General features: G+C 53.7%; 2 long non-coding RNA genes across 2 annotated transcripts; one reads left to right on the forward strand and one right to left on the reverse strand.

Moving 5' to 3' along the window:
• Nucleotides 1-9,242: 9,242 nt before the first annotated feature.
• On the reverse strand, nt 9,243-23,687 carry LOC121043504 (uncharacterized). The gene is made up of 3 exons (XR_005796870.1): nt 23,675-23,687; nt 17,500-17,511; nt 9,243-10,055 (listed from the first exon to the last, which is right to left on the reverse strand). It is a non-coding gene; the product is annotated as an uncharacterized LOC121043504 (long non-coding RNA).
• On the forward strand, nt 16,290-20,264 carry LOC121043502 (uncharacterized). Its single transcript, XR_005796868.1, has 2 exons — nt 16,290-16,915; nt 19,905-20,264. It is a non-coding gene; the product is annotated as an uncharacterized LOC121043502 (long non-coding RNA).
• Nucleotides 23,688-23,914: the final 227 nt, after the last annotated feature.

The raw sequence follows: 23,914 nt of genomic DNA on the forward strand, positions 1-23,914 counted from the left end.
CCCCGTCTATGGCATTGTGTTACGGCAGCCTGAATAGACTGAGACAGCAGGTTATCCAACTCCCCTGTGTGCCCATTTGTTCCCCTGGAAAATGTGGCCCGTGTTAGATTCCGTCCCAGACGTTGCTGTATGAAATGGACAAAGATGAGTTTGGAGGGGGCCAGGCGCAGTCCCTGCGTATCTGCTCATGAAGAAAGCTGATGGGGAAGGGGGGTATTGACTGACCTCATTAAGGGGTGGCTTTGAATTCCCTCTATTGGGTTGGGTTGTTGTTGTTGTTGTTGTTTAAGTCAATCATTTGCAGAGTCTGGCCCTCTATTAGAAACAGACCGCTTGGGACCGTTTTGCATTTCTCCTGCTCCGGCCCTTCCGTCCTCCGCCAGCCCCACCTGTATGCCACCTCCCCCCTGCCATGGGGCCTGTGAACTTGGGTCCTCCGCTTGCCGGACACCTGGAAACCTCCTACCCATCCCTCAGCCCTCACTGTCGCCCCCTCACCGACTTAATACCCTCTCCAGCTTCATGTTCTTTTCCTTAGGGCACTTGTCACCCTTAGAACAGTCTTTTGCCAGCAGCATTATTTAATTAATACCTCCTTCCCACTAACAGATGGTAAGTTCCACACGGGCAGGCACTTTTGCTCTCCAGTGAATTGCCAGCACTCGTCACCGTGTCTGGCACCAGGGAAGAGCTAGGGAAAGACCAGCAACGTGCTAAGGCATAAACTTTAAGGAGGCACCCACCCTCAGGATCATGCACTTGCAGGAACGGCACCTGAAAATGAGCGTGTCCTCGAATCTGGCGCCCTGGGTGCCTGGCTTGCCTTATCCTGGCCTCAGCCTTGCCCAACACACAGCGTGTTCTCAGTATTTGCCAAAGGAATTGACGACCGGCGACCCATGTCGCGATTCACCAGCCCCCTCTCATATGTCCTGCTGGCCCCCTAGAGAATCTCAACTCTGAAAGAGATCTGAGCAGCGAAGGCAGGGCGGGTGGGTTATTGTCTTGAATCCTCGTCTCTTTGGGGTGCTCCCTCAGTGATCTCTGCTAGGCAAGGTGGGTGGTCCGATGGGTGAGGCTGGCGTTGAGAGGCAGTGAGGTAGGTACAGTGGAGAGTAGGAATGGAATTGGACTCCTGAGTCCTGGACCCGAACCTGATAGGAAGTCGTAGGTGTTTATGCGGTGAGCATGGGAACATCACTTAAACGCACCAGGCCTTGGCGTCTTCCTTGGTAAAATGGAAATCATCATAATTGCCAGGTTATCCCCATAAGGAATGAGTGAGAGAAAGGCTGGGGCAAGGCCTTGGGAGGGGCCAAGTGCTACGGGTTTGTAAAGGGTATTAGTATTGAACTGGCCACCCAGAGGCAAAGGGTGAGCAGGAAGAAGAGAGAGGGGGGATGGGGGGGAGACAGGCCAGAAAGGGGGTGGGGAGGGAGGGAAAAGGAAATAGTAAGAGAATCAAGGATGGAGGGGAAGAGGGAGAGAAGAGAGGAAAGCGGGGAGGGAGAGACATGCAGACATTTTTCTGCATCTTGAATGGAAAACTATCCCCTCCGAGGAAAACATTCATTTGTCTCTCCAAGTAGAGAGGTCTTCTAGCCATTTCCTGGGATGTCTTACTTTTCATTTACATCCCACCTTCATCGGGGAAAAGAATCGTGATGATTTATAACACAAACACATACTCAAACAGGACAGAGATTTCATGGAGAACGACTGAGGCCAGTTCTACCAAGAATCTATCATAAGATGGCCAGCGATCCAGCCGCGCATTCGGTTCTGAGCCTCCTGGCAGCTACGGCAAAAAGGGAAACGTGATGGGTTACAGAGCACTCGTTGTTTGACACTGATTTATTCAGTGCACGATTAAGTTCTTTCCATTCTTAGAGGAGTCCAGCCGCCTGGTGGACCAAAACCGAGCCTCACTTGCGTGACTGAGGTGCATTACAAGTCCCTTCTGTGTCTGGAGCGGAGGCCGTGGGAGTGGGGTGGGGGAGGGAGAGGATGGCGTGCGGCAGGCCGTCCATTTGGGAAGAGAGAGAGAACACCACAGGTTGGTGTCCTTCACTGGGCCCATCTCAGCGGGCGCTGTAAAGCCTGCAACCAGTGGAAGGTCCAGCAACTGTTTCCGCCGTCTGCTGTGGACCCGTTTGCCCAGTGAGGGGCTTGGGGGAGGGGCGGTCAGCAGGCCTCACGGAGGACTCCACGCTGCTGGCAGTGGTCCCTCTCAGCTGGCTCCTCTGAGTCTGCACACGCAGAGATTAGGCATGTTGCAAACCCAGCAATGAGATGCAAACCCAAGAGGAGGGGGCAGAATGCAACTCAGGAGGCAGCAGCTCTGTTTTCACCCTTGGCGGCGTGCCGGGGTCCTGGAATGCCCGGCAGCCAGCGTGGCCTGAGGACTGGGAATCTGTGCCCACTTGGTTTCCCTAGAGGCTGGCACCACGAGAATCTGACAGGTCTGCTGTCCAGGTCTGACAGCATCCTGTGTTGTTCCGTCCCATAACAAAGGGACAGGCCATTAGAGGGCTGGCCCCAGTCATGCGGTGACCTGGGCTGGGTCCCCCCCCCCCCCCGGCTCTGAGCTTCAGTTCTGGCTGTGCCATAAACTTTTTAGGTGACCTTGAGCAAGTTCCTGCCTTGCCCCGAGACTCAGTTTCCCTTTCTCGAGAAATAAAAGGTCCAACATGGTTCTTAACGGTAAATCACGGGGGCAGTGGGGGGAGAGCATGGAATTCTTAAGGGAGTTGTTGAATTAAATGCCCAGCAAGCACTGCCTATAGAGAGAATAAATGATACGCCTTGAACTTGCACGTGAGACAGATTTGTAAATGTATATACATACTTTTACGATGAACAAATGATAAGTTTATATTAAAATGTTACTGAATTCGGAGAAGCCGAATGTCACCATGTGTTTTATTCACCAACTGATTCCAGCACAGCCATTTACAAGCCATGTAACCTTGGAGAAATTAACCACTCCTACCTTCCTTTCCCTGTCCAACGGGACTGATGTCAGGACCCATCTCCTAGGGCCGTTTTACATAGCATAGTATCTGGCATACAACAAGCACTCTATAAATAATTAGTTCTTATTATCATTCATTTATTTAGTATTTTAAAGGTATAGCAGACATCAGGGGGGCACGTCGATGAAAAAATTTTTTGTCGTTAAAAAAGGGGGCTTTACAAGCAGTTACGACCCTTAAGAGAGAAACACGTTTAATAAGTCTATACTATAAAGATGCTCATCCCAGTAGAAAAATGGGAAATAGCATTAAAAAAGCAATTTGCAAAAGAAGGAAGACAAATGGCCGGTATGCTTTATGAAAAAGCCACAACACTTTAATACCCAAATAAATATAAATGAAAACAAACACCATTTTTCCTCTGTTAGGTTGGCGAACATTAAAAATCTCTATCCTATTCCAGGTTGGCGAGAGCGTGGGGGATATACCCTACACACCCTCCTGGTTGGAATATAAATTGGTATGACCTTTTTGGAGGGCAACTTGGCCACACATATCAAAAGACTTGAAATGAGAAAACCTTTGTAGGAGCAACCCCAAACCTAGGAATTTCTCCTAAGGGCATCATTAAGTTGTGTTCAGAGATTTACCCATAAGGTTGTCCTCTGCAACACTATTTTTAGTAGCAAAAAAAAAAAATGCAGAGAAAAAAACCACAAAAAAAAAAAAAAAAACAAAAAAAAAGGCCCAAAGAACACACAAAACCTTGAAAACAGGAGGGAAGTTAATATGTAGCATACGGTGAAATATTAGACAGCAATTAACAATGCTTCCGAAGAATATTTATTGACATGGAAACACATGCTCAACATACTGTTAGTGAAAAATGAAAGCTACTAAGTGAAAGAAGATAATTGGCAAGGCCCCCTGCTGTATGATTCCCACTATATGACATTCCGGAAAAGGCAAAACTATGTAGGCAGTAAAAAGTTCAGTGGTTTCCAGGAGTTAGCAGGAGGGACGGATGAACAGGCAGAGCACAGAGGATTTGTAGGGCAGTGAAACTACTCTGTGGGACAACTATAATGGTGCATACATGTCATTGTACCTCTGTCCAAACCCCTAGAATGTACAACGCCAACAGGAAGCCTGAATGGAAACCACGGACTTCGGGTGATGATGACGTGTCAAGGCAAGTTCATCGGTTGCAACAAATGTAGCACTCCCGGAGTCCGGGAGATGGCCGGTGTGCAGAGACAGGGAGAATATGGAAGCTCTCCGCACATTCCCCTCAGTTTTATTGTGAATCTAGAACTTCTCCAGAAAATAAAATCTATTTTTAAAGATGAAGGTTGTTGGGACGCCTGGGTGGCTTAGTCGGTTAGGCGTCCAACTTCAACTCAGGTTGTGATCTCCCAGTTCATGGGTTCGAGTCCCGCATCGGGCTCTGTGCCGACAGCTCAGAGCCTGGAGCCTGCTTTGGATTCTGTCTCCCTCTCTCTGCCTCTCCCCCCCACACACTCTGTCTCTCAAAAATATATAAACAGGGGGCGCCTGGGTGGCTCGGTCGGTTGGGCGGCCGACTTCGGCTCGGATCGTGATCTTGCGGTCCATGAGTTCGAGTCCTGTGTCGGGCTCTGTGCTGACCGCTCGGAGCCTGGAGCCTGTTTCGGATTCTGTGTCTCCCTCTCTCTGGCCCTCCCCCGTTCATGCTCTGTCTCTCTTTCTCAAGGGTAAATAAACGTTAAAAAAAAATTTAAAAAATACATAAACAGTAAAAAATTAAAAAAAAAAAGAAAGTTGTGGAAAGATAGATATAAAATAATTCCATTTTAGAAATATATATGGATTGGGACACCTGGGTGACTCGGCTAAGCGTCCGACTTTGGCTCAGGTCATGATCTCACAGTTAGTGAATTCGAGCCCCACATCGGGCTCTCTGCTGAGAGAGCCTGAGCCTGCTTTGGATCCTCTGTCCCCCTCTCTGTCTGCCCCTCCCCGGCTCATTCCCTCTCTCAAAAATAAATAAACATTAAAATGCATATATAAAAAAAGAAACATGGATTTGCACACACAGGCCTAGGAGAATATATTCTGGCAGATCCCATGTGGTTCTCTTTTCTTCCTTTTGCTTATGAGAAAAAAGAAAGTCTCAGAGCACCTGGGTGGGTCAGTGTGTTAAGCTTCTAACTCTGGATTTCAGCTCCGGTCACGGTCTCATGATTCGTGAGACGAAGCCGGGAGTCGGGCTCTACACTGAGCAGCCTGGGACTCTCTCTCCTTCTCTCTCTGCCCCTCCCCCACTCTTGCTCACAGGTGTATGCACTCTCTATCTCCCTCTCTCCAAATAAATTTAAAAACTTAAAAAAAAAAGTCACTTAACTCTTTAAAGCTCATTTATACTCTTTTTTTTTTTTAATTTTTTTTTCAACGTTTATTTATTTTTGGGACAGAGAGAGACAGAGCATGAACGGGGGAGGGGCAGAGAGAGAGGGAGACACAGAATCGGAAACAGGCTCCAGGCTCTGAGCCATCAGCCCAGAGCCCGACGCGGGGCTCGAACTCACGGACCGCGAGATCGTGACCCGGCTGAAGTCGGACGCTTAACCGACTGCGCCACCCAGGCGCCCCTCATTTATACTCTTCATACTCATTAAATTTAAGAACTGCTAGCAAAGATAATAATGTCTCAGGTTCTGCCACCCTCACCGACTTCGTCACCGGATGCTGAGACCCAACCAATTGGTCGGGAGGAAGGAGGCTTCAAAATTAGAGACTGAACGGTTGAGCGGCCGACCTCGGCTCAGGTCACGATCTCGCAGTCCGTGAGTTCGAGCCCCGCGTTGGGCTCTGTGCTGACAGCTTGGAGCCTGGAGCCTGTTTCGGATTCTGTGTCTCCCTCTCTCTGACCCTCCCCCGTTCATGCTCTGTCTCTCTCTGTCTCAAAAATAAATAAGCATTAAAAAAAAAAAAATTAAAAAAAAACAAAAAACAAAAAACAAAATTAGAGACTGAATACCAGGCATATAAGTGGCACTTGCTGTATATTTCATGAATGAATGCAAATCGACTGATTGGCCAGTAAGGGCCCTGATATTTCGATCATGAAGACTTCTATTTGTGTTTTTCTCTACGATTCCCATTTCGAAAGATTTTATCTGCCAAAAAGCCTGCACGCATTGTGTAATGACTCGTTCATTTTCCTAGTTTTTCCCATATACACCGGTGTGCGATAACCAGGATTAACCAGGGTAAACCGGTTAGCCGCTATCATCCCAGGCAAAAGCGGAGAAATCTGGTGTGCTCATTCATTTGTCCTGCTGATTACAGAGAACCGTACAACATTCATTAAACTTTTTATGTTTACAAAATAGCTCAGCGGGTAGATTACTATGTAGAAATGAGAATAAACAAACCACAACTACACGCTATAGTATGTAGTCACAATGCCGAGGAAAGAAACGAGCCCCAAAGGGTACATACGGTATAATTTCATTTCTATAAAGTTTAAAAAGCAGGCAAAACTGCAGTGTTAGAAGCCCGTTAGTGGCACGGGCGCCTGGGTGGCTCGGTCGGTTAAGCGTTCGACTTTGGCTCAGGTCGTTATCTCGGGGTTCATGAGTTCAAGCCCTGTGTGGGGCTCTGTGCTGACAGCTCGGGGCCTGGAGCCTGGTGCGGATTCTGTGTCTCCCTCTCTCCCTGCCGCTCCCCTGCGCTCACTCAAAAATAAACATTAAAAAAAAAAAAAAAAAAAAAAGAAGACGCGTCAGGGATAATCTTTGGGCATAACTGGAAAGGGATAAGGAAGGGGCTTAGACGATGTTGGTAACGCTCTATTTTTTTTTTTTTAATTTTTTTTTTCTTCAACGTTTATTTATTTTTGGGACACAGAGAGACAGAGCATGAACGGGGGAGAGGCAGAGAGAGAGGGAGACACAGAATCGGAAACAGGCTCCAGGCTCCGAGCCATCAGCCCAGAGCCCGACGCGGGGCTCGAACTCACGGACCGTGAGATCGTGACCTGGCTGAAGTCGGACGCTTAACCGACTGCGCCACCCAGGCGCCCCTATAACGCTCTATTTTTTAAGTCGGCGCTGAAGAGGAAGAGCAAAGAACTTCCATGGGGGAAACTAACCCAGTCCAGCCTGTGATTTTGCAGCTGGAGGAACTGGGGTCCGGCCAGTGAGGCTCCCAATTGGGTTCCAGGCTTTGTCTGCAAAGCGGTTTCTGGGGAAGCATCAGCGGTACAGCTAGCTGGGGGGCAGGTGAGCACATTCTCCCCAGGAGGTCCCTCCTGCTGAACCTTTTAAAGGTAACAGGTTGACTCCACCATGGATAAGATTTTGATAAAAAGAGGTTGGGAGAGGGGCGCCTGGGTGGCTCAGTTGGTTAGGCATCCGACTCTTGGTTTCTGCTCAGGTCACGGTCTCTCGGATCCTGGGGTCAAGCCCCCAGCTGGGCTCAGCACAGACAGCAAAGAGGCGAGAGCTTGCTTGGGATTCTCTCTCTCCCTCTCTCTCTCTCTCTCTCTCTCCGCCCCTCCCCCACTCATTAGCTTGCACGCGCGTGCTCTCTCTCTCTCTCTCAAAATAAAACGTAAAAAGAAGTAGGTTGGGAGAAGCACTGTAAACTTTCTTGAGTCAAGTGGGGAAGGCGGTCAAGAGTGGCACCTTTTTTTGAAAAAAATGTGTTACGTTTATTTTTTGAGACAGAGTGAGACGGAGAGAGACAGAGCATGAGTGGGGCAGGGACAGAGAGGGAGACACAGAATCCGAAGCAGGCTCCAGGCTCCGAGCTGTCAGCACAGAGCCCAACGCGGGGCTTGAACTCACGAGCCGTGAGATCATGACTTGAGCCAAAGTCAGACACTAAACCGATGGGGCCACCCAGGCGTTCCCAAGAGTGACACCTTTTTATGTGTTTGCTTCTGACAGGGGACACTGATGGTACCTGAATCCCCTTCCCCCTTTCCTCCCCACTAACAGAACCGAACACTGTTCAGGTGCGACACCTCCCTCCCAGGACCTATAAGATTCAGAAGCTGAGCCTACCGTCAGCTCCAGGTATGGGCTCAGATGAATCTAAGCTGATTATGGCAATACCACCCCCCTCCCCAATTACTGGATCATGGACCTGGCCTTTCACCAGCACCTGACATTCCCCTCCGGAGGAGGTCAAGGTCAGACACCTGACCAACTCAGGCCCGTCAAAGGAAGAAAAGGACTTTGATCTCAGGACTTGAATAAGAAAGGATGCAGCCATTGCTACAAAAAGCAGCCACGTTCCTCGGGAAGCACCCTTTAGAAGGAAGCTGGTAGGCAGAGCAGAGGGAAGGTGTGGTATAATAAGTAATATATCTGTTCTTTGTCCCCAGTTCCTGGCAAAGAACACCTGAAACCCTTGGAACTTCCCAAGTAATAGAAGCGTCTTTTGTTATTCATGAGGAGCCCCTTACTAGCACACCTGAGTTTTTGCTAATGAGTGACTTCCGGTGGGGTCCCTACATAGCCTCAAAATGGGGAGGGTCCCGGAGACCCAGTGTTTAGAAAGTCAGAACTTCCAGCCCCCACCCACTGACCTCCTGGGAGGGCAGGGGGGCTGGAGATTGAGATCTACAAAGATTCTTAGGTTTTTAAATTGAGGCATAGTTGACTCACAACATTACATTAGTGTTGGGTCTACAAGGTAATGACTTGGTATTTGTCTACACTGCGAAATGATCGTCACAGCAGGTGCAGGTAGCATTCATCGTAGTTACAGAATGCCTTTTTCTTGTGATGAAAACACTTAAGATCTACTTCCTTGGCACCTTTCAAATATGCAATACAGTATTAGTAACTATGGTCACCTCGCTGGGCATTTCACCCCCAGAACTTGTTTCTTTTACACCTACGAGTTTGTCTCTTCTGTCTCCCTTCATCCTTTTCGCCTCCCCCCTCCCCCACCCTTCTGGCAACCACCAATCTGTTCTCCATGTCTCTGAGCTTGGTCTGCTTTGGTTTCGATCCCATGGAGAAGGGAGACCGTACAGTTTTTTTTGTTTTTTAATTTTTTTTTTTAACGTTTATTTATTTTTGAGACAGAGAGAGACAGACCATGAACGGGGGAGGGGCAGAGAGAGAGGGAGACACAGAATCGGAAGCAGGCTCCAGGCTCTGAGCCATCAGCCCAGAGCCCGACGCGGGGCTCGAACTCACGGACCGCGAGATCGTGACCTGAGCTGAAGTCGGACGCTTAACCGACTGAGCCACCCAGGCGCCCCGAGACCGTACAGTATTTGTCTGCGTCTGACTTACGTGACTTAGCACAATGCCCTCGAGGTCCACCCATGCTGTCACAAACGGCAAGAATTCATTCTTTTATACGGGTAAATGGTATTCCGTCGTGTATCTATATCACATCTTTCCCCAATCACCTGTCCGTGGACACTTGGGTGGTTTCCATGCCCTGGCTGTCATAAACATGGGAGTGCAGGGATCTTTTCACAACTGCGTTTTCGTTCTTTGGATAAATGCCCAGAAGTGGAAACGTTGGATCATATGGTGTTTCTACTTTTAGTTTTTTGAGGAACCTTCATATCGTCTTCCACAGTGGCGGCACCAACTTACAGCCCCAGAGCAGTGCCCGGGTTCCCTTTTCTCCGCATCCTGGCCATCACTCGCTACCTGTTGCCCTTCTGACGATAGCCGTTCTATTAATGTGATGTATCACACTGATTGATTTGTGGATATTGAACCAGCCTTGCATCCCAGATATAAATCCCACTCGATCGTGGTGAATAATCCTTTTAATGTCTCGTTGGATCCGGTTGGCTAGTATCTCGCTGAGAATTTTTGCATCCACATTCACCTGTGTGCTCTGCGGGCACATCCTCTGCCCACCTTTTAATAGGATTGTTTGGGTTTTTTGCTCTCGAATGGCATGAGTTCTTTGCATCTTTCGGATATTAATCCCTTATCAGATACACGATCTGCAAATATGCTCTCTCACTCAGGAAGTGGCCTCAACAATTCTCGAACGAGATTCAGAGGGCTTCCTGGTCAGCGAGCACGTGAGATGCCGGGAGGCGGAGGCTCCACACTCCTTCCCACGTACTTAACCCTGTGCGAGGTCTCTTCCATCTGGCTATTCCTGAGTTGTATCCTTTATAATAAACCGGTGACTGTAAGTAAAGCACTTTCTCAACCCTGTGAGTCATTCGACCAAATGATAGAAGCTGAGGAGAAGGAACACAGGTGCCCCAGGACCTGCAGCCGGTCTCCAGCAGAGAGAGAGGGAGACAGAGAATCCCAGGCAGGCTCCGTGCTGTCAGCATGGAGCCAGATGCGGGGCTCAAGTTCAGGGACCTGAGCTGAAATGAAGAATCAGACGCTTCACTGACGGAGCACCCCCCCCCAGCTCCCCCTGAAGTGGGGACGGTCTCGTGGGACTGAGTCTTCAATCTGTGGGGACCAGGGCTAACTCTGGGTGGCTTTAGAACTGAATTGAGCCGTTGGGACACCTAGCTGGTGTTAGAGAACCAAAGAACGGGCTGGTGTTGGAAAACATCTCAGGGACGGGGACATCAGCGGACAAGGGAGTCAACTGCTCCTGCAATCGGCCTACTTGTGCACCCCCTGTTATGCCTCTTTGTTACTCGAGCCCCCTAGGGCGGGTCTCTATTCTGTGCAGCTGTCACCATCCCCCCTGGTACTTGCCCGACCACAGGTCGAGGCACCTGCCTACCTATTCTGGCTGTGCCTCTGTAAAGACGCTGCTTTGGGGTGCCTGGGTGGCTCGCTCAGGTAAGCGCTTGATTTCGGCTCAGGTCACCATCTCACAGTTGGGAGCCCCCGGCGTCGTGCTCGGCGCTGACAGCCAGAGCCTGCTTGGGATTCTCTGTCTCCCTCTCTCTCTCTGTCCCACCCCCATGCTCTCTCTCTCTCTCTCTCTCTCTCTCAAAATAACCTTAAAAAAAAAAAAAAAAGACTCTGCCTTGGCGCCTTGGCCTCCCAAGGGGCAAACGAGGAGCGCCCACGACATCTCCCCGCTGGCACCCTGGTCCCCCAAGCCCATGGCCGGCAGCTATCACCTGAGCACTCTCTCCCACGCACTGCTGGTGTATCTGTGAAGGGCAGTATATGCCGGGAACCTTTAAAAAACATGCACATGACCTTCTGTCCGGTGATTTCACTTCTAGGAATTTCACTGAGATACACGTGCGAGAGTATTCACCGCAGCGCGGTCTAGAACAGCAAAAGACCGGAAATAACCAACGAGTTGTCTGGAGGCTGGTTGAGTAAATGACAGGGCCCACGGGCGGCTGTTTCAGGGCGGGAGGTGATGGGACAACCGTCTGGCTCCCACCGTGGCCACCACCGTGGTCGGGGCCACGTCTCCCTCCGGCCTGAAGGGCTTCAGGGGCAGCCTGACTGTCTCCCGGCTTCCACTCTGACCTGCTGTCCATCCTCCAGCCCGCGGCCAGCCGGGTGAGCCTGTTACAACCTGTCGGATCAAACCCTCCGCGGAGCCCCGTGTCACACGCGGCAAACAGCAAAGCTCTCCAGACAAGACGCCGTTGCCCTCTGCGCCCTCCGCGCCTACGGGGTGCCCCCTCCCTCCCACCCCAGCCAGAGGGCTGCCTCGCTCGGCCTGCAGCACCCCATGCTCCTGTCTTGCCTTTCGCACCGGCTGTTCCCTCTGCCTGGAATGCTCCTCCTCCAGAGACCCGCGGGGCTCCCTCACTCCCGTCGGGGCCTTTCTCTACTCAGTGTCCCATTCTGTGCCACCTACGTAAAGTTGCCGGCTCCTGACCAGTCCTGCCCCGCCTCCCCTGTTGGATTTTTGCCCTGAGCACCACTCACCACCAAATCGACGTGGTGCCCGTTTATATTATTTGCTCTCTGTCTCCCCAGGCAGAATGTAAACTCCAGGAGGGCAGAGAGATGTTGACCTTCCGTTTAGTGCCGGATCCCCCGCAAGGGGAACCGTGCCTGGTGCAAAGTGAGCACACGATAAACGTTTGTTGAATGGGTTACGGAATCGGTGGTGAAAACAAAACCCGGGGCAAGATAGCCTAAGTTGAGAGGCCGCAGAAAATGGTGGTTAAGAGAACAGATTCTGGTCCTCGGCTGCCTAGATTCGACTCCCAGCTGCTTCACTTAGCACTGTGTGATGTTGGGGGCGGTTCCTTAACCTCTCTGTGCTTGGGGGCACCTACCTGGTAAGGCTGTTAGGATTAAATGAGTTCATATTTGTAATATACTTAGAATGGCAACTGACACGAAGCGAGTAAGCTGTGTAAGTTTTATATAAAATAAACAGGCCCAGAGAATATTCTTTTTTTTTTTTTTTTTTTAATTTTTTTTTTTAACGTTTATTTATTTTTGGGATAGAGAGAGACAGAGCATGAACGGGGGAGGGGCAGAGAGAGAGGGAGACACAGAATGGGAAACAGGCTCCAGGCTCTGAGCCATCAGCCCAGAGCCTGACGCGGGGCTCGAACTCACGGACCATGAGATCGTGACCTGGCTGAAGTCGGACGCTTAACCGACTGCGCCACCCAGGCGCCCCCAGAGAATATTCTTAATCTGTGGTTGCCTCTGCTCCCGGGCCAGAGGGCGAGAGGAGGAAAGGGTCTTACATCCAACAGAGTTTTACACCGGATTCGTGCATTTTGGATTTAAAAAATAGATTAGTAGAGGCACCTGGATGGCTCAGTCTGTTAAGCATCCAACTCTTGATTTTGGCTCAGGTCATAATCTCGCAGTTCATGAGTTTGAGCCCCGCGTCGGGCCCTGTGCTGACAGCGTGGAGCCTACTTGGGATTCTCTCGCTCCCGCCCTCTGTACTCCTCCTTGCTCTCTCTCTCTCTAAATAAAAAACTAAACATTAAAAAAAAAAAAATAGATTAGTAACGCCTATGAGTTATTGATTGTTGAGGCTGCATGACAGGTACACGGAAGTTTCTTACACTCTTCTATCTAACAAAAAGTTTTAAAAGGCGTGTTGGTAATGATGGTTTAAAAAATAACCCGCAGGCTGTTCTGCCACCTCCCGGGCAGGGAGCAACCAGCAAAAACGGGGAGAAGCAGAAGGGGAGGCCTCTGCTGATGGAGGGGGGTGGGCAGAGAGGGCTCCCCTCCACCACCTGCTGTCCCCTGGTAGGGGACTTGCGCCCCCTCCCCCGTGATGCTAATGAGGAAGGCGGGGAGTTTAAGCCATCTGCACCCAGGTCCCCTGTGGCTTTTAAGGAGTAGGGCTGGAGAAAGTGAGCTCTCCCATCCCACTGCCTCCAGCAGGCCGTGGGAGCTGAAAGCCTGCACCCAGACCACTGGGTCCAGGGCACCTCCTTTCCTGGCTCGAAAAGTCAGGCCCAGGTGGGACTGACCTGCTCAAAGCCTCCAGGAGGACGGTGGTGGGAGATAAGAGCCCACTGCCACGGGTCTATGCCGGGCAGCCCCTCACCCAGCCCTCCCTGCTCCGGCCCCTGTCCAGGGTGGCCTGTGTATTCTCAAACCCACACTTCCCCCGCCTGCGGGGCTGGAGGCTCCATTTAGGGAGGTAGGACCCCGGGGAAACAGCACGTGGCGTTCCGGCTCCAAGGAAAGGGGTCCCAGGGCACGGTGAGACCGGAGGGGAAGGTCTGTGGAGGGAGACGCTGGGGGAATATGGGTGGGAGGGCCCTGTAAGCCTGGCACCCTGCCTTTACTTCCTCAGCAGTCTTCTCCTCCTCCCCCCTTGCTGCTCCTTCCTGCCCCTGCCCCTCTCACTGGCTCTTTCTTCTCTTCTCCCGGTCTTGCCCCGAATCTCAAAATTAAAAGAAACCTCAAAAGTCACCTAAATCCTTACTTCTCAATGTGTGGTCCGCAGACCAACCCCAAGGGCATCACCCGGCGCTTATTACAAACGCAGAGTCCCAGGGTGCCCGGGGCGGCTCAGTTGGTTCAGCGTCCGACTCTTGGTTTCAGCTCAGGTCGTGATCTCGTGGTTTGTGAGTTTGAGCCCTGAGTCCGGCTCTCCTCTGACAGCGCGGAGCCTGCCTGGGATTCTGCCTCCCCTCTCTCTGCCCGTCCCACTCCCCAAAATAAATAAGTAAACATTAAAAAAAGAAGAAGAAGAAGAAGGAGAAGGAGAAAGACAGAGTCCCACGCTCCACCCCAGACCTCCTGCATCAGAGACAGCCCCAGGTGATGGGCACACGCGTGTAAGTTTGGAGAGCGCCCGTCTGAACTGCTGGTGGCCCAGGCCAGCACCCCAGTTTCGGACAAGTAAGACGTGTGTGTGTGTGTGTGTGTGTGTGTGTGTGTGTGTATGTGTGAAGGCGCTGGGCCCTTAGCCCCGAGTTCTTCTCGCGCTGGGTACCCCACCGCCTGCACAGTCACCGTCTGGGCCCATTGTGTCACCCCACGGGACTGGGGGGGTGCAGTGACCAATGCCACCATGTAATGACCCTGCCGTTCGCTGGGCTGCAGTCACGTGTCCTGCTGATTCGTAGAGTCTTGGCCAGAAGTGTGGGGTTCTCGCCGACCTACGTGTGTGCGTGCGTAGGCACGTCTTGGGGGTCTCCGTGTGTGTCCCCTGTGGCCATTTACTAAGGCACGTAGCTCAGTCTCGAAACAGTGACAGACATCAATTATCCGGGCACAGGCAACAAAGGAGCAAAGGACGAGACGATTTCGGAGAATGCGCATCTGCCAGTCATAGTGAATGGTGCAGGGAAGGGTAAAGGGCCAGCCAGTCAGGAGTGGCCGTTTTGGGGCGTTGGAGGAACCTGCGGGGAAGAGGGCGAGTGCTCAAAGAACCGAGTTACTACGGATCTGTTGGCAGCAGCCACTGTGGCACCACAAACACTAGGCTGCCTCTGAAAAAGGAGCCAGCGCAAAGGAGTGCAGAGTTAAGGTGAACAGACCAAGCGCCGAGGACACCGTGCGAGCCCTGGATCCAACCGTTCCTGAAGCCGTGCACGATCCTGGACTCTGCACTTTGCTAGGCCCATAAATTCCATTTTGGCCTAGTCCTGATTGACTTGAGCTTCTGTCTTACTGTGTTTAGTCCTTTCAAAAACCTAGTGAGTACAGTTTTACTTCACTTGTTTTCCAGACGGGAAACAGAGGCTCCGAGAGGGCCAGCGCCTTGATCAAGGCCGCACAGCAGCCGTCTGGAATCTATCCAAGTCGAAGCCCATGCGATCTCCACTACGCCCAGGTGGCAGTCCAGCATGGGGGTGACACCCTACAGTCAGGGGGTGGGGTATGGTCTTCCATGGCAGGTAGTGAAGGGGCATCCTGGGAGAGGTGGCCCTGGCGGGATAATCAGAACCTGATCCAACCGGAAACCGGCCTGTAGAAAGGCAGCAGAAGAAAGGATCCGCAGGTTACAAACCGGTGGCTCGTTCTTGTTTTCTGAGGTTTTTTTTTCTTAATTTGTATTTTTGTTCCAGTTGCCAACTCTGAAGAAACGGAAGATCTGCTGTAAAAACACGATGTTCAGCTTTGCTGGAAAATCAGAAGGACTGGCAACAGCAGGCAGGTGGTTCCACATGGCGAGAATTTGCCGGAGCTGGGTGGTGGGGGCCCTGCTCCGATGGGCTCCAATGCCTACGCTCCACGGCCCCAGCCGGCCGTGTTCCCTGCCCAGCCCGGCATCCGAGTTCACGGCCACGTGGCTGGGACCGCAGTGCTGGGCGGACGCTGTCCTCTGAGAACCCAGACTCGGGTGAGATGGGGCGCAGGGGTGGGCTCTCACCAGCCGCCCAGGCTCTGTCCACTCGGGCTGCTCCCAAGTCCCCCGTTCCTGGTACCTGGCAGGGGCTCAACACACACTTGCAGAGTGGAAGAAGCAAACGAGCGCGTGTGAGCCACCCAGCAACCCCACTCCGAGAGGCAGCGTGGTCTGGAAGTCGGGACGTGAGCTCTGGGGTGAGACGGCTCGGCATGAACTATTCCCCACCGCTCACAAGTGTATCATTGTGGGGGGTGGGGAGTTACGTTCCCTTCTGTGCCTTCAGCTACCCCTCCGGAAGATGGGAATAATAACAGTCAAACAGGGTTTCGTGAGCGAAGGGGTAAGCTGTCCGCAAATAACCATTAGCCTGACCTCTTCCACCGGTGGACAGACTTTCGACAAATTCCTTCCCCCGGTCCGGGCCCCAGTTCATCCAAGGTGGTTAGGTTTGACTTTGTCAGGACCTGTCAGCTCTGGTATTCTGTCACTAGGAAAAGTCAGCATTCGGGCGAACTCCTGGAGCTCATCACAAACAGGCCCCCGGCGCCACCGGGGGCTCTCTGTTAACCACCTCTCTGCTGAGGTCCAAACAGACCTTCGATGGCCGTCACGGCAAGGTCACTCAACGCCAAATTCCTTTCCATTCAGCCCCAGCTCCAGGTCCGGGACCAGCTGGGGCTCCTTTACTCCAAGTCATGATACCCCGAAGGTACAGGGACACGGCTGGAAGGAGCGAGCCCTCGGGGGCCCCTGGTGGGGTCCCCAGGGGTCCCGTCCTCACCCCTGCAAGCACGCAAGCAGAGGTCTCACCACAGGCGCTGCACTGCGGCTGGCGCTGGGGCATCCAGCTGGCAGAGCTGTTTCCATTTCTCTCACACGCCCCCGGATGGGAAATGATTCATGAAAACCAAGAAGGTAAAATTAGCCCAAAGGCTGCCGAGTAATTTATGCAGCCAACAGGGCCAGGAGGGAGGGAAGGCCCACGCTGCCAGCTCAGTGTGGCCTCCCAGGGGCTGGCAGAGGCCAGCCTGGCCATCAGGAGCCTCTGTCTCTGGGGTCTTCTATTTCTGGACTCAGCCTCCAGGGCCGTTGGCAGGCCTTCCGGAACCATCGCTGACCCCCGCCTCACCACACTCCACAGACCCACATGGCTGCCGCTGGGGACCTGCTAAGTGCCGGGGGCCTGCTGGGGAGAAGTTCAAGCATTTCATCCTGTCAACCCCAAGCCTTCCCAGGTGAGGAATGAATGTGCTGAGAGCTCAGGTAGGTGGCCAAAGGTCCAGGGCGAAGCCAGTTCCAACCCCGATCTCATGAACTCCAAAAGCTGCACTTCCGCCGGCCCCGGCCGCCACCCCGGGGTTGGCCGGCCGACTTAGGGGGCGCAGGGTGGCCCGAGGGCAGTGGACCCAGCGGGGATTCCCTGGCAAGTCCTACCACATGCTCTTCACCGTCTCACGACTAGTCAATACCAGAACCAAGCCCCGCTGTCCCTGCGTGGCAAGGTGGAGGGTCCCCAATATCCTAGTGTCTTAAAAAGGGGTTGAGAAAATGCGGCATAAAATCGTACCCCGTAATGGAGGAACAGAACAGCAGACAAAAGCGAGCCCCATGGTCTCCCTTTACAGGGCTGTGCGCCAAGGCCCAGAGAGGGGAAGGGACTTACTCAAGGCCACACAGCAAACCAGTGGCAGAGCTTAGGATGAAACTGCATCTCCCGAGTCCCACTGCAGGGAACCTGCTGTCAAAACTATTTACAAAGACAGCAAATCTGAGTGGGAGGGGGATTCCCTACCTGCAGGGGCACCGAGGCGGAAGTCACCCCGGAGACCTCCTGGGGCCCCCGATCTGGTTATGTTTGATATCCGCCCACACTTCTGGAACCTACAGGGAACATGTGAGCACCTGGAGAGGCTCCTCAGAAGGCAGAATCCTGCTCCAGACCTGTGGGAACCCGGGAGGGGTCACCTCGCCTCGGGAGCCTGGGGAAGAAACGGGCCTGGGAAATTGACAAGAAGACGTGTGTGTGTGTGCACGCGCGCGCGTGCACACGAATCACCCAGCAGGCTGTGAGTGTTCGTTAGGAATGCAAGGGTCCCGCACGGACGCAGTCACAGTGCTCACCCTCAGCCCCTCTGGCCCCTGGCTTGGCCCAGAGGAAGCCCAAGGCCCGTCACAGGTGACACCCCACCACCACCCATGCAGCTGAGCCCCCCGGGGCAGGCAGCTGAGGGCCAGTGCGACAGCTCAGGGCAGCACCGCTCACTCCCAGGACACGGTTCAGAGCAGCTCAGTGGCACTGTCCCCCCTCAGAGGGACCAGAGCTGCCACGGCCCAAGCCCTGAGCTCGTCAGCACTTTCAAATATCAACATGCTAAGTGGGCCCTTCCCCTCGATGCTGGAAGAACGGCGGCTTGGTATTCACTTCACTGACATCCAGGAAGACTGAGTTGCTTGTCTAAAGCCTCAGTCATTCATGGAGTCATTCACTTGACACATTTTTACCAAGCACCTGCCGTGCTGTACATCGGCACCACCAAGAGCCAGGCAGGTGTATTTTGCCCTGGGGGTCCTCCTGGCCACAAGAAGCATTGTGGTGGTTCGCACACAACCTCTGGAGCCACACCGCTGGGATTCAAATCCCAGGTTCACCCCCGTATGACTCTGGGGAGTCACATAACCTCTCTGGGCCTCGGTTTCCTCTGTCAGTGGACGATAATAATGGTATCTACCCCATGGGGTTGGTCTGAAGATTGAGTGAAATGTTACAGGTCGACACGTGGAATAGCACCAGGCACATAGTAAGTGCTCAATAAATACGAAGTCATTCATGACCCAGGACCCAAGCCCGCATCAGCCACGCTCGTAATTCAGAGCTAGGCCAGCTCAGTGCCTTTGGTGTGACCCAAAAGCGTGACTGGTAAGGGTTCTACAGCTAGAATCAGGAGGTGGGGTTCGAGTTTCCCCTCTGCCAGCTGCCAGCTCAGAGCAGCCCCCGGGCCTCTCCGAGCCTTGCTTTCTCCGGTCTTAAAATGGGCCCGATGATGGCTGTTCTCCTGCCTCCCTGGCAGGAGCACCCAACGTCCCGAGGGTTGCTGTGGCCCCCTGCCCACACCCCACAGGACAGGCTGAGAGAGCAAGCCCCCGCCCCAGCGGGACAGATGGCCACAGCTGACGCAGCCACACTCTGTCCCCCTGCACCTCTAGCGACGGAGAGGGTTTGTGCCTGGTGCTGGGGAAGGGCCGGGCCCCGGGCCAGCTACGGTGCTTCTCGCTTCTTAGGAAATAATCCCAACCCTCTGTGCTCACTGACCGCACATGCCACTGACCGAAGGGAAAGAGGTCAAGCAGGCCTGCCCAGCTAGGCACCTTCTGCCAAGACTGTCACATTGGGTGGCCTCACGAAAAAGAACTGAACAAGAAGCCAGACAGCCTGGGTATAGTCTCAACTCCAGCGGCGGCTACCTGTGCGGCTTTGGGAAAGTCACTTAACCTCTCTGAGCCTCGGTGTCTGCATCCGTGAAATGGCCTTGGCCGGGCCACGCGTTTCACGGGTGGCTGTGACGAGCTGATTAGATGATGGCATCGGAGGTGGTTTAGACCTTGAAGGCTGGGGAGGAGGTGAGGAAAAAGCAAACGCGCCATATTTCCAGCGCTAAGTATAAATCACCTGCAGAGATTTGCCCTGGGAGCTGAAAGGCAGACCCATGCCTGGACCAGCCAGTGTGGCCCAGAGGGGCCCCAGGGCTCTCCGGGGAGAGGCTGGCCCCAAGCTGCTTTCTTCTCCTGCCCACCCTGCAGGCTAAGGGAGATCAAATCCCCGGCCACAACGGGCCCCATTGAGAGCCGGTAAATCTGCCCGAGGTGTGGGGTTACGTTACCAGGCTCCCGGCCACCACCACTGAGCGAAGGGTCAGGCTGACCTCCTTCCCTCCCCGTAGGCCCCGGTCCAGGACCTGCAGGGCCAAGCTGGGAAGAAATCCAATTACCCGCTGCATTCCCAGGCAGCAGCCTCCTCTGGGAAATCAGCGAGTGGACAGGGGGATGAGACCTTTGCAAAGGCTGGAGTCATCCCAGGCTGCCCACCGGGAGCACAGGCCCCCGTCCGCAGGGGTGAGGAACGCAGCTATACCGGCGAGACCTCGGAATAGAGCACTGTTGGGATTTTGCTGGGTGCCTGACACAACACTTTGCGTTTTACCTGCGTTCGCCTCTTTGTCCTCACAGAAGCCCCGTGACGCAGATGCAATTGTCACCTCTATTTTACAGAGGCTGGAACTGAGGCGCAGAGAGGTGAAGGAGATTTCCCAGAACCACCAAGATTTGAAGGCCACCAAGAGCCCACTTGCCACAACAGCCACCCAAGAGACGGGTCACTCAAAAACGCGTCCTTTGAGTAAGGGTAGAAAAACCCAAGTGTGAAGGAGAAAAGTGTCCAGGGCCCGTGGCTACCGTCGGCAGCTCTCTGGGGACTTGGCAGAGGACAGGAGAGTAGCCCTTTCCCCCGGCTCTAAAGAAGAGACACGGGAATAGTTTGGGAACTACAGGGTGACATTTGGTTCCGTGCAAAGTCTCAGTGGACAGACTTTAAATATCGTGCAATAAGCATTTAAAAAATGCAACAGGCGGGGTGCCTGGGTGGCTCAGTCGGTTAAGCGGCCGACTTCGGCTCAGGTCATGATCTCGCGTCCGTGAGTTCGAGCCCCGCGCCGGGCTCTGTGCTGACAGCTCGGAGCCTGGAGCCTGCTTCCGATTCTGTGTCTCCCTCTCTCTGACCCTCCCCTGTTCATGCTCTGTCTCTCCCTGTCTCAAAAATAAATAAAACGTTAAAAAAATTTTTTTTTAAAATGCAACAGGCTCCCGTACCCAGCAGTATAGCTACTCTAGGTAAGCCCAGGAAGGCAGAAGAATAAAATCAGAATTAACCTGGGGCGCCTGGGTGGCGCAGTCGGTTAAGCATCCGACTTCAGCCGGGTCACGATCTCGCGGTCCGTGAGTTCGAGCCCCGCGTCTGGGCTGATGGCTCAGAGCCTGGAGCCTGTTTCCGATTCTGTGTCTCCCTCTCTCTGACCCTCCCCTGTTCATGCTCTGTCTCTCTCTGTCCCAAAAATAAATAAACGTTGAAAAAAAAAATTAAAAAAAAAAATCAGAATTAACCTAAATGCCTTTCATTAAGAGAATGGAGCAAGAGAGAAGGAAGAGAGGAAGGAAGGAAGGAAGAAAGGATGGTAGGAAGGGAGGGAGGGAGGGAGGGAGGGAGGAAAAAACAATTACAGTAGTTTACTATGCAAAACCATGACTAGATTTCCTAGATCCAATGTTAAGTGAGAAAAGCATTGACCGAATGATCCGTAACCATTTGTTTGAACACACACACACACACACACACACACACACACACACACACACGTACCCATTACAAAGGCACATATTCCTACAGGTTCTGTGTGTCGATGCATAGAAAAATATCCAGAAGGCTATATGCCAAAGTACTAACAGTGATGATTAACCCTGCAGAGGAGGCTGGAATGTTGTGGTTATCCAGGAAGAGAATACTTAGCTGTTTAAATAATATTTGACGTTTTTGCAACGAAAAGGTACATTTGTATATTCCATACACGATTAAAACTTAGTAAAACAATATAAGAAAAGACACGGTGGGCTGCCTGGGGAACCAGTGAACTCCCTGTCCCTGGAAGTATGAAAGCATCCACACTGGGGTGGAGGGATTCGAAAAACCGTGAAAACAAGGGTAGGTGGGTTAGCTGGCCCTTCGGAACCTCAGAGCCTTATCAGGGCAGTAGGAGCAAAGCCCTTATTCTTCCTGCACCAAGAGTGGCTTTAAGGAAGCACAGAGCATCGGACGCTAGAGGAGGGAGAGGCCGTGGACCCTCACTGTGACTTAGGCAGAGACGCACAGGCCAGTCTCTCCACCCCCCTTCCCTCCCAGGGACTCCTAGCTCTAGGCTCTCAGTCCCAGCAGCCCCCAGCCACCGGCCAGCATGCCTAGTGTTAGCCTCAGACTCCCAGCGTAGGGGCTGTGTCTCTGGGAGGACCTCACGCTGGGGACAAGAATTCAGGACAGGAGGAGGAGAAGAAATGCTCATGAAGCTGACTGCCCCTGTGACACCGAGCCCAAGCCATGGCCATGGCCGTGGCCGCATGGTGAGCCCTAATCCACAACAGGCTGAGCCCCAGCCCCAGCCAGCCTCTGACCCCCGACAATATAAAAAGCAAAGGTCAATGAAGCTCTTACCTCACCTGGCAAGACAGCAATGAGATCGAGACAAGAGCCAAGAGACATGGGTCTGAGTCCCGGCACCTGCCCTTGACTTCTCCTAAGAGACCCTGACAAAGTCACTGAGCCCCATGGCACCTCAACCCTCTCCTCTGCACAATGGGCGGAGGGTGGCTAACTCCCAAGCCGGCTGCGTAGCTCAAATGAGACATCGTCCACATGGTCTCTTTGTGGGCTCCCACAAAACGTACGGCCCCATCCAGGCCACGGATACAGGGCACTGAGGAACGAAGGTGGCCACGACAGAGCTCCAAAAGCAGCTAGACCTGCTGCAAATCTGAAGCCCAGAGACAGCCAGAAAGGGGCCCGTTTGTGGCCCCAGGCAGGGACCAGGAAGGAACACACAGAAGGATCCTCCAGGCGGACAGAGACAAGGACGTGCGAGGAGACAGGAGGAAGTCTGAAATAGCAGAGGAGCCTTTCTTGGCCACTGTCCTGGGCCAAGGGCCAGGGTGCTCAGAGAGGGCAGGGAGCCACTGGCAGGTGCCAAGGAAGAGTGCGGTTTCTACCTGAAACTGGGGGAGGGGACTCCAGGAGCCAGGCCAGTGAGCCCTTGCCTCACCGGTAGCCAGGGAACTGGGGCAGAGGCAGGTGACAGATCCGCAAAAGGAAACCAAAGGAGGAAGAGCAAAGCTCAGTCACAGAGCAGCCATGACCGGCTGCAGTGGGCCAAAGGGCCGGACCTGCCCTTGGGCCCGGGGCATAGCCTTGGAGGATCTGATCCGGGAGAGGGGCCACTGAAAAGCAAGGAGGTCCCACCTGGTGCTCACAGTGAAAAGCGCCAGCTCTAGCCTGAGGGAGGGCTGCCCCAGAGCCTCCCTCTGCCACCCCAGGGGGACCCTAGGGCTGTGGCAAGTATTGAGTCCAGTGTGGGACCAGCCCAAGGCAGAGAGAGCCCCAGAGGTCCAAGGACTCAGGCCTTAAGCCTCCAGATACAACCAAGGCCACTGTCAAAACCAGAGCCCCTCAGGGACTCCTGGTCCTACAGCCAGCACCTAGGCAGGCTGCAAATCCCCGCACCCCCCCCTTCCCCGGCCCCATCCCGCAGGATCCGGGGCAGCTGGACTCCCCGCTAAATGGCAGCCAGACAGTCCTGCCTGCCGCTGGCTTGGGGGCCCAGCCTACAGGGAGCTGCAGGGAGGGAGCAGGAGGCTGGGCCTCTCTGAACGGGGGGGGGGGGGGCCCCAGAAGAGGGTGTGGGTGGGGCGGGCAGGAGAGGGGCCTCCCACAGCTCTCTCTCCTCCCCACAGGCCAGCCTTCTCCCCGGACCTGTGGCCACACGCAGGCCCGGGCACACCACGGGCTGTTCCCAGCAGCCCCCAGACAGGGCGGGCTGGCTCCTCTCCTCCCCAGGCTGAGACCACCGCAGCGACACTCACCTGGCTAGCCCCGGATGGGACACCCACCGTCCGTCATCGCCTCAACCAAGAGTTCACTCCTCAAGCCACACCCGCAGGCCTCAGCCCTGACCCAGCAGAGGGTGGGTGCAGGAAGCCACTTCAGGCGGCTGTCCACTGTTCACCTCCTGTTCGGACCCCACGCCATCGCGCCCAGTGCCTGGTCAACCCCCCACCTCAGCCTCAGACCTCGGCCTTCCCTCCTCCTGCCCACATTCCCTGGCATGGCTCTGGACTCCTTGGGGGCGGCCGGGACACCCCCTTTGACAGTTCATAGCACGGTAGCATCAGGCAGCGGGGACACGAAGGCTCCATCATGGCCAGCCAGCCACAACAGGTGCCAACCCACTGACCAGAGCAGCCTGGGAAGGCCTGCTGCTCACACCTGAGGATTGATTGCCTGCCCGTCCAGCCAGAAGGGACCCAGGGGCCACCAGGCACCAGCAGAATCATGGGGCTGGCTGCCTCAACTGGGACAAGGATAGGCCGGCTCACCAACAACTTACCCCACTGGGCACCAAGAAACTGCCTTCCTGGAGGCT

The sequence above is a fragment of the Herpailurus yagouaroundi genome, unplaced genomic scaffold, assembly GCF_014898765.1.
Source record: "Herpailurus yagouaroundi ecotype Mexico unplaced genomic scaffold, PumYag 187, whole genome shotgun sequence".
Taxonomy (NCBI): domain Eukaryota; kingdom Metazoa; phylum Chordata; class Mammalia; order Carnivora; family Felidae; genus Herpailurus; species Herpailurus yagouaroundi.